Below are 9,085 nucleotides of genomic sequence, written 5' to 3'. Positions count from 1 at the left end.
TATGATCATCAATGTCTTTTGAAAGAAATCATTACCTCTCTTTCTATTAGAGGCACTGCAGCCTATCAGGAAGTGCCTAAAACTTTTTTCTTTTCTTCACCTACTGATCACATCTTTACGTGAAGTTATTCGTATCCATAAATATAAAGTGCCACTGTATTAGGGACTGCACATGTTCTCGCCTCTGTGTTTGAACCAATAGAAAGCTGGTGCTCAGAGGAAGAGGGCGGGCTTTACTTGGTGTCAGTGAGAGAAATGAAAAAGCTGTGAATGAGTGAGAAGACGATGAAGGAAACATCTGTGCTGTGTCTGCTCTGTAAGTAGAATCTCTGTGTTTGTTTGAATTCTTGTACTTTGACTGTCTGCTCTCCTGATAACTGATGATGGGGAGAAGACATGAAAACAAATAGGCTGAATTCAAGTTCAAAACACCACGAGGACCAACTGCAGGTCTGAACTGACTCTTTATCTTTGCTCAGGAGTCGAGGAAACACAGCAGGCAGTGAAAAGATCAAATCATTCACTCATTATATCAACACAGCTGCACAGTGGACACATGACTTTACTGTGTTATTTAATGAAGTGGATATTTTCTGTATAATCACATTGTAGTCATTGCACATATAATTGCACAATCACAATAATCACAACTGCTGCTTTTAAATAGATTTTGAACTGGTGTAGATGAGTCCAAATTTTGTGCACTTTTGTGTTGATAATCAAAAATTGGTGAATCCAGTTAAATTTGAATTAGTAAGAAAATGATCTCACCAATCATTTTATTATGTATATTACATCAACTGCTCATAAATGTAAAGCTGACAAATCTGCAGCAAGTGTGTGATTCTGTGATACAAAAATCTTTGAGAAATGTTTCATTCAGTTCTCTATTTTTTGAAAACACAGCTTTAAATACGTTTTCAATCTTTTGCTATCCAAACGTTATTGAAACATGTTTCTGTCAGTGAGAATAAGCAGATATATCAGAGAGACGAGTTTGTGTGTTTGTCAGCTGTTTGTGTGGAGTTGTAATTTATGTTCCCTCAATCAGCCTGAGTGTCATTTCTCTTTAGTTCTGATCTCACTGCTGAGCTGCACAACAAACCAAGGTCAGTAACCTTCTTTCTGTCACAGTTTAAACCTGAGAAATGCTCACTGATATGACCTGATTGGGTTCATGGTGCAGAATGGATCTCAGATATAAAAGTAAGGAAATTGAGGTTAATTACAACATTGTAACCATTTTCGGTTTTCAAAGTTTTTCATTTTAACCCTCACAGCTCGTCTGACTGTGAGTCCAGCAGCTCTCAGTTCTTTAAAGGAGACTTTGTGTCTCTGAGCTGTGAGGAGGACGACAGCTCTGCTGGATGGACTCTGAGGAGAAATGCAACCAACCTGCAGAGGACTCAGTGTGGAGCAGAATGGGGGAAACCGACAAATTCAGCTAATTCTTCTTGTAGTATCAGCTACATTCTCACATCTGACAGTGGAGTTTACTGGTGTGAGTCCAGAGAGGGTCCCATCAGTAACATGGTTAACCTGACAGTCACTGGTAAGCTGAGTGTGTGGAGTTAGTGTTGATGAAGCTGTGTGTAAATGGATGAAATGCTGTAGTTTGTCTCTGTGTTGAGGTGGATCAGTGATCCTGCAGAGTCCTGTCCTCCCTGTGATGGAGGGAGATGACGTCACTCTGCTCTGTAAAACAAAGACCACTCCCTCCAACCTCCCAGCTGCTTTCTATAAAGATGGCTCCCTCATCAGGAAGCAGCCTACAGGTCACATGACCATCCAGCATGTTTCCAGGTCTGATGAAGGCCTCTACAAGTGTGACATCAGCGGTCATGGAGAGTCTCCATCCAGCTGGATCACTGTCACAGGTGACACACTCACCTGTCTGTGTTTCTGCAGCTTTCAACATTCACAATGTGACGACAACTTAATGACTGTGTTTGCTTTATTTTAGACAAACACACCACCACACCTCCACCTACATCCACACCTCCACCTACATCCACACCTCCACCTACATCCACACCTCCTCCATCACTCTCTCCTCCTCTTCTCTCTGTGTCGTCATTTGTTGGATCAGTCTGTATTGTGGTTCTACTGGTGTTACTGGTTCTGCTGGTGAGACGATGTGTTCACAGGAAACCTGAAGGTGAGACTCAGACTTCCTGATCTTACATGTCTGAGTGTGTTTAGTAGAAAAAAGTTCACATTCATTGTAATCACAGCAACAACTTTCTTCAATGTAATCTCTGTTTAGATATTTAATTTATATAATTGTTTATTTTGGAAAATTTTAACAGATCACAAGCAAACTGGAGAAGATGACATCATCACTTATGTCATGTATTCTGATGTCAAAACATCAAATCTTCAAAAACAGCCAATCAGATGATGCAGAGGTACTGTTATGCTGTCTTCATAGGAGAATTCATGTTGAGGTTTCAGCTCCTTGTTATTGTAGTAAACATGTATGCATTTCCACTGCTGTGCTGGACATGTTAACATGGGTAATTATGGGAACTGACTGAGTTTTGATGCCTTAGTTGGACATTGGAAGAACTACAGGTTTTGTAAGTTTATGTTTCATCTCTGGAAGTTCCCACTTGATTCAGATTAAGACGTATAACACCTAACTTCATGCATATGTAGCAAAAGGATAACTTGGCGGGGGAAGGGGGGGTGTCAAATTTAGTTTCAAGGTAATATCATCTATGTATTTAAGCAAACTTTTTCAGACTTGACTGATAATTTTACACATGCCATTTTTTCCTACTGTCAAGTGAATATTATGCAGCTCCCTTTCATTTAGAGGCTTTAAACCAACTACATAAACATCTGCCCAGACGCATGACCAAGATGGCTGCTGAGTATCTGACTTGAGTGTTAAATAGAATAGAATAAATAGAATAGAATAGAATAGAATAGAATAGAATAGCCATTTATTATCATTAATAATGTCCGTGTACAATGAAATTATGGCTGCTCCCACACATCCCCCAGCTGTACTGGAATAAAATATTAATAGTAGACAGGAGAAATATCAAGACAAATATGTACAAACGTAATAGAAAGGCGCACATTGGAAACCAAATTGATATGAATCTGGATTTAGATTTAAAAGACTAGTTCTGTCTTTGAACATTTGAGGGATGACCACACAGGGGGAAAAATGTAATTCCTGTAAAAATAAAACGAACATTTTCCTGATTTAATGTGATAAAAACCTAAAATCACAATATTTAACTTCATACTTTTGTGATACATTTGTTTACTTTATTTAAAATTCGATATGCTTAGTCAAATGCAACTGTCTGTCTGTAAAGATTCACACTGTACTTACTGAGTGTTGTTCACTGTGAGCTGGACTGTGTGTTTGTGGTCTGTGGTTAACTGAAGCTAACAGCTCTGCAGTCGTCCAGCATCCTGTTTCTGATAGAAAGAAACACTTCAGCTGCAGCTGTATTAACACAGGACTTTTCATTTAAAGTAGGAAGGCAGGAAGATGGAGTAATTATTTGGAAAAGCACACAGATCACCATTCATTCAAGTCAGTATTGATTAAATTAAGAACTGTTTCCATTATTATTCAGTTTTCATTTAAATGTAATTTTTTATATATACTTATGTGACTCCAACATTTTAAACTCAGTCTTTCTCTGTATTTAGACTTAAATTCTAGATTTTATTTTTTGTAAAGTAATAATTCTAGTTTAACTGTAGTCATCACAGTGTACCTGGTTTGTTTAAAAATAACACTCATATGAAGTGTTTGCTTTGTACTCTGTGGTGAAGAGTGTCAGTCTTCCTTGAAACAAGATGGCAGCCTTGTGGTCATCCACCTGCTTCTTTCCAGAAACACCCACCGGTTTTTTGTGGTCAATTTGTTTTCTAGAGCAAAGGTGGAGATAAAAACAAAATGTTCAAAGGTGCTGAGCTTATTAGAAGCTTCAGTCACTTAATGTCTTCACAATGCAGGATAAGAATTACTACATTACAGCTACTACAGCAAACTTTGCTGTAGTGTAGTATATAGTTTTATAGTTGTGCACCTACCTACAGAAATGCAAATGTGTTTTTTGTTACACAGACAATGATTTAGCTGCAGTCGACTCAGCAGTGAGAACTAAAGATGTCAGTTATGGACAATCAACAATGATAACAAGGAGGCCCAGATACAGCTGCTCTTTATCTTTAACTGTCGACTGAGTCAGCTAGCTGCTCACCCAACCACCATGACTCAAGCTCAGAGTTGTAATTAAGTAAAATGTATTTAGCACTTGTTATAGATAAAAATCACAAAGTGCTTCAAAATAAACCAATCAAGAATATAATAAATAATATCATAAAACACTGAAAATTAATTAAAAGCTCATTTGTATAGAAATGTCTTCATTCTGCTTTTTAAAAGTGTCAGTGGAGTCTAGACAGTGTAAAGAAAACTCAAGAAAGTTCCACAGCCTTGGTGCCAGTGCCTGAAAAGCCTGATCCCCACATGTTTTGAACCTAGTATGTTGGACCAACAGTAACTTCTGCCCTGAAGAGCTAACTGCTCGGGAAGAAGCATGAGGTATCAACAGGTCAGAGATGTACTGGGGAGCTTCACCATGTAGAGCTCTAAAAGTTAAAACAAAAGTTTTAAAATGAACCTAAAATTTACTGGCAACCAATGAAGAGAAGCAAAAACTGGAGTAATGTGTGACCTCTTGTTACACATTTTGTTGCCAGTTGTTACAGTTGCCAGTTAAAGTCTTGCCGCAGCGTGCAGTCTGAAGGTCCACAGCTGATTTGTTTAAACAAGTAAAAAGAACATTACAGTGATCCAACAGGAGAATGAAAGCATGAATAATCACCTCAAGTTCTGCCTTTGACAGCAGTAGTGTGAGTTTATAAATTTTTCTTAGATAGTAGTAATATACCTGTAGATTTTTGCCCCCCCCCCCACACACACACACTTCCCCTTTCCCCTGCGCGTCCATGTGAGTGCGTGTACGCGTGCGTGACCCTCTGTAGTAGGTGGCTTTGCTCGTGCATGTGAGTTCAGGGGGTCATATGAGTTCACAAGTGTTTAATAGCGTTTTATTTAATGAAACCATTATGTTTTAATTAAACTCTTTTTAAAGGATTGTATAGGTCTCAGAGCTCTGTTATTTAGACATAGATGATTTAATTTAACTAGTTTACGGGTATTTTACTTTTAATTTAACTAGTTAGGAGCATTTTGCTTTTTTCTTAGTCCTCTGAAACACACAGTGGCTAATAGTTTCAAACAGAGTGCCACAAACAACATGTATCCCTTTAGAAATAACAGTGATACTTCTAAAACCGTGTATTCCCACACGCATTTAATTTAACTAGTTTAGGAGATTTCACTTTTCTAATAGTTTCACAGGCTAATAGTTTTAAACAGAATACCACAAACAACATGTAACCTTTTAGAAATAAACTTTTCTTGTGTTACTTCTAAAAACCGCATATTCTTAACTAGCCACACACTGCAACAGTTAGACAGAGGGGGTTACAGGTAGGCCCCCAACAGTCAGCAAAAGAAGTCATAAAACAATAAAAGCAGCCTCCTTATCAAGAGCATCCCAGCACTCACACATCCCAACTGTAGTTCCATAGTTTCCACATTTTTCATTACAAACAGTTCCTTTATCTTATCATGTCAGAGGCCAACTGAAACCAAGGCCACCTATATAAAAACATCCCATCAGACACACAGTATTTTCCTCAGCACTTCACAACTGCCGCAAGGTATAGCGTTTTAACTTTTTATTTTTTCGGATCCCAGACACAGCGGTGTGAGGTAGTTAGCACACAGTTTGGACATGTAGAAAACATCATTTGTTTGGAACACATCAGCAGAGAGGTAGAATTCATAGCTGTTCATAAGAGTTTAATTTAATCAAACCTCATTTTACGGATCTAAGTGGCTCCTCATCACCAGCCAATTCACCATTTTATTTAAATATCAGAATTTTCGGAATGATGATCCAAGCGGGACACAGAGGCTGCTAGTTTTAATGCACCAGAATGCAAATATAAACTAGAAAAATTTGCATTTCCTGCGAAATGCTGTGTGGATGCCTTAACGCTGAAGCTGTCTGCTGAAAAGCTGAAAAAGATGAAAAGCTGCAAAAAGTTGCATGGTGGTGAAAAAGAAACATGTCGCCCTGAGCAGGATTCGAACCTGGCCCTGCTGGTCTCAAGGGAGCTGCTCATCTCACTGAGCTAAATTCACTCTCTCAAAAAAAGCGGAGGAGAGACCGACAATTCTGCTAAAATGAGCAGAAGCTGCTGAGAATTGTGCTGAGAGAGGTGAAAAGGCTGAAAATTTTGCAGAAAAGAGGTAAATCAGCAGAATTTCTGCAGAAAAGAGGCAGAACAAAAGAGAAACTGAAACAGGTTTTGCCATGACCGGGATTTGAACCTGGCCCTTCTGGTCTCAAGGCAGCTACTCATCTCACTGAACCAAACTCATTCTCACAAAAGCAAGAGATGGAGCAACTGACAATTTTGCTAAATGAGCAGAAGCTGTTGAGAATTGTGCTGAGAAGAGGTGAAAAGGCTGAAGATTTTGCAGAAAAGAGGTAAATCAGCAGAATTTCTGCAGAAAAGAGGTAAAGAAGCAATAAGTTGCGCCTAAAAGAGATGAATCAGCAGAATTTCTGCTCAAAAGAGTTTTTTTTCTGAAAACAGCTGAGATTTGTGCTGATAAGAGGTGAAAAGGCTGAACATTTTGCAGAAAAGAGGTGAATCAGCAGAATTTCTGCAGAAAAGAGGTAAAGAAGCAATAAGTTGCGCTGAAAAGAGATGAATCAGCAGAGTTTCTGCTGAAAAGAGTTTTGTTTTTCTGAAAACAGCCAAAAAGCTGGAATTTGTGCTGAAAAGGGGTGAAAAAAATGAAAATTTTGCTGAAAGGGGTGAAGAAGCTAAAGTATACCAATCAAAGTATTTGTGCCAAAACATAGTGTTTCTGCCATATTGTGGTACTACTACATTACAACATGAATACGGATTAAAGATGAAAGAAACTGGCAACAAATTCCTCCACTACAAACCAGTCTGATACCACTTCTTTGCAGTGTTCACGTTTACTAAGGCACTACCCAAAAGGCGCCACAAGAGGGCACTCCAACACAAGAGATGACCTATGTACACTGATGCACTTAGTAACAGTCAGCCTCCTTGAATTGGCAGAAATACTGTGATTTAGTAGTAATACTATAACATAACAGATATACTGCCAGGCTCAAAGCAGCTACTCATCTCACTGACCCAAACACATTCTCACAGAGAAGAGGTGGACAGACTGACAATTCTGCTGAAATTAGCAGAAGCTGCTGAGAATTGTGCTGATAAGAGGTGAAAGGGCTGAAAATTTTGCAGAAAAGAAGTGAATCAGCAGAATTTCTGCAGAAAAGAGGCAAAGGAGCAGAAACTTGCGCTGAAAAGAGATGAATCAGCAGAGTTTCTGCAGAAAAGAGGCAGAACAAAAGAACAAAAGAGAAAACTGAAAACAGGTTTTGCCATGACCGGATTTGAACCTGGCCCTTCTCGTCTCAAGGAGCTGCTCATCTCACTGAACCAAACTCTTTCTCTCAAAAACAAGAGATGGAGAATCTGACAATTTTGCTAAATGAGCAGAAGCTGCTGAGAATTGTGCTGAGAAGAAGTGAAAAGGCTGAAAATTTTGCAGAAAAGAGGTGAATCAGCAGAATTTCTGCAGAAAACAGGTAAAGAAGCAATAAGTTGCACTGAAAAGAGATGAATCAGCAGAATTTCTGCTCAAAGGTGGCTATTCATTTCCCTGAGCCAAAGTCATTCTTACAAAGAAGAGGTGGAGAGATGGACAATTCTGCTGAAATGAGCAGAAGCTGCTGACAATTGTGCTGATAAGAGGTGAAAAGGCTGAAAATTTTGCAGAAAGAGGTGAATCAGCAGAATTTCTGCAGAAAAGAGGTAAAGAAGCAATAAGTTGCGCTGAAAAGAGATGAATCAGCAGAATTTCTGCTCAAAGGCGGCTATTCATTTCCCTGAGCCAAAGTCATTCTTACAAAGAAGAGGTGGAGAGACGGACAATTCTGCTGAAATGAGCAGAAGCTGCTGACAATTGTGCTGATAAGAGGTGAAAAGGCTGAAAATTTTGCAGAAAAGAGGTGAATCAGCAGAATTTCTGCAGAAAAGAGGCAAAGAAGCAGAAACTTGCGCTGAAAAGAGATGAATCAGCAGAGTTTCTGCTCAAAAGAGTTGTCTTTTTTCTGAATACAGCCAAAAAAGCTGGAATTTGTGCTGAAAAGGGGTGAAAAAAATGAAAATTTTGCTGAAAAGGGGTGAAGAAGCTGAAGAAGCTAAAGTATACTAAACCAAAGTATTTGTGCCAAAACACAGTGTTTCTGCCATATTGTGGTACTACTACATTACAACATGAATACGGATTAAAGATGAAAGAAACTGGCAACAAATTCCTCCACTACAAACCAGTCTGATACCACTTCTTTGCAGTGTTCACTAAGGCACTACCCAAAAGGCGCCACAAGAGGGCACTCCAACACAAGAGATGAGGTGAATGAGCAGAATTTCTGCTGAAAAGAGGCAGAAGGTTCTGTATGTAGAAAAGAACACTGTTGAACCATGTGTGAAATAAATAAAGAAATGAAATGAAAGAACAACCTGGTTCTGCTCAAATTCACCAATCAGAGGTACTGCCTCTGTCTGCTTCATCAGGCTGTGTACTTGTTTCTGCCATGGAGCGTTAACAAGAATCTGAGGTCCATATTAGAAAAGCTGCTAAAATCATAAAACTTTGCAGAATTGTAATAGATTAGCAATATAAATTACAGGTCTGTGATAGTGTATAAATTTGTAGTGAAAAAAAAAACGTGGACCAAGGTGGGATTGAACCCACGACCTTTCAGCTGCAGAGCCGTGTCATTACTGATTGCGCCACCTGGAACGGGGGCGGCGGTCTGAAAGACAGATACTTGGGCAGTCAGAAAATAGATCGCGGTGAGAGGCGAAAAACGCCGTTTTTTGGAGTTACAAAACGTCGTGTAACTCAAAAACTAGGTGGGAT

This window comes from Oreochromis niloticus, unplaced genomic scaffold, assembly GCF_001858045.2.
Source record: "Oreochromis niloticus isolate F11D_XX unplaced genomic scaffold, O_niloticus_UMD_NMBU tig00008177_pilon, whole genome shotgun sequence".
NCBI lineage: Eukaryota > Metazoa > Chordata > Actinopteri > Cichliformes > Cichlidae > Oreochromis > Oreochromis niloticus.
Note: the sequence above shows the minus strand (reverse complement) of the source record.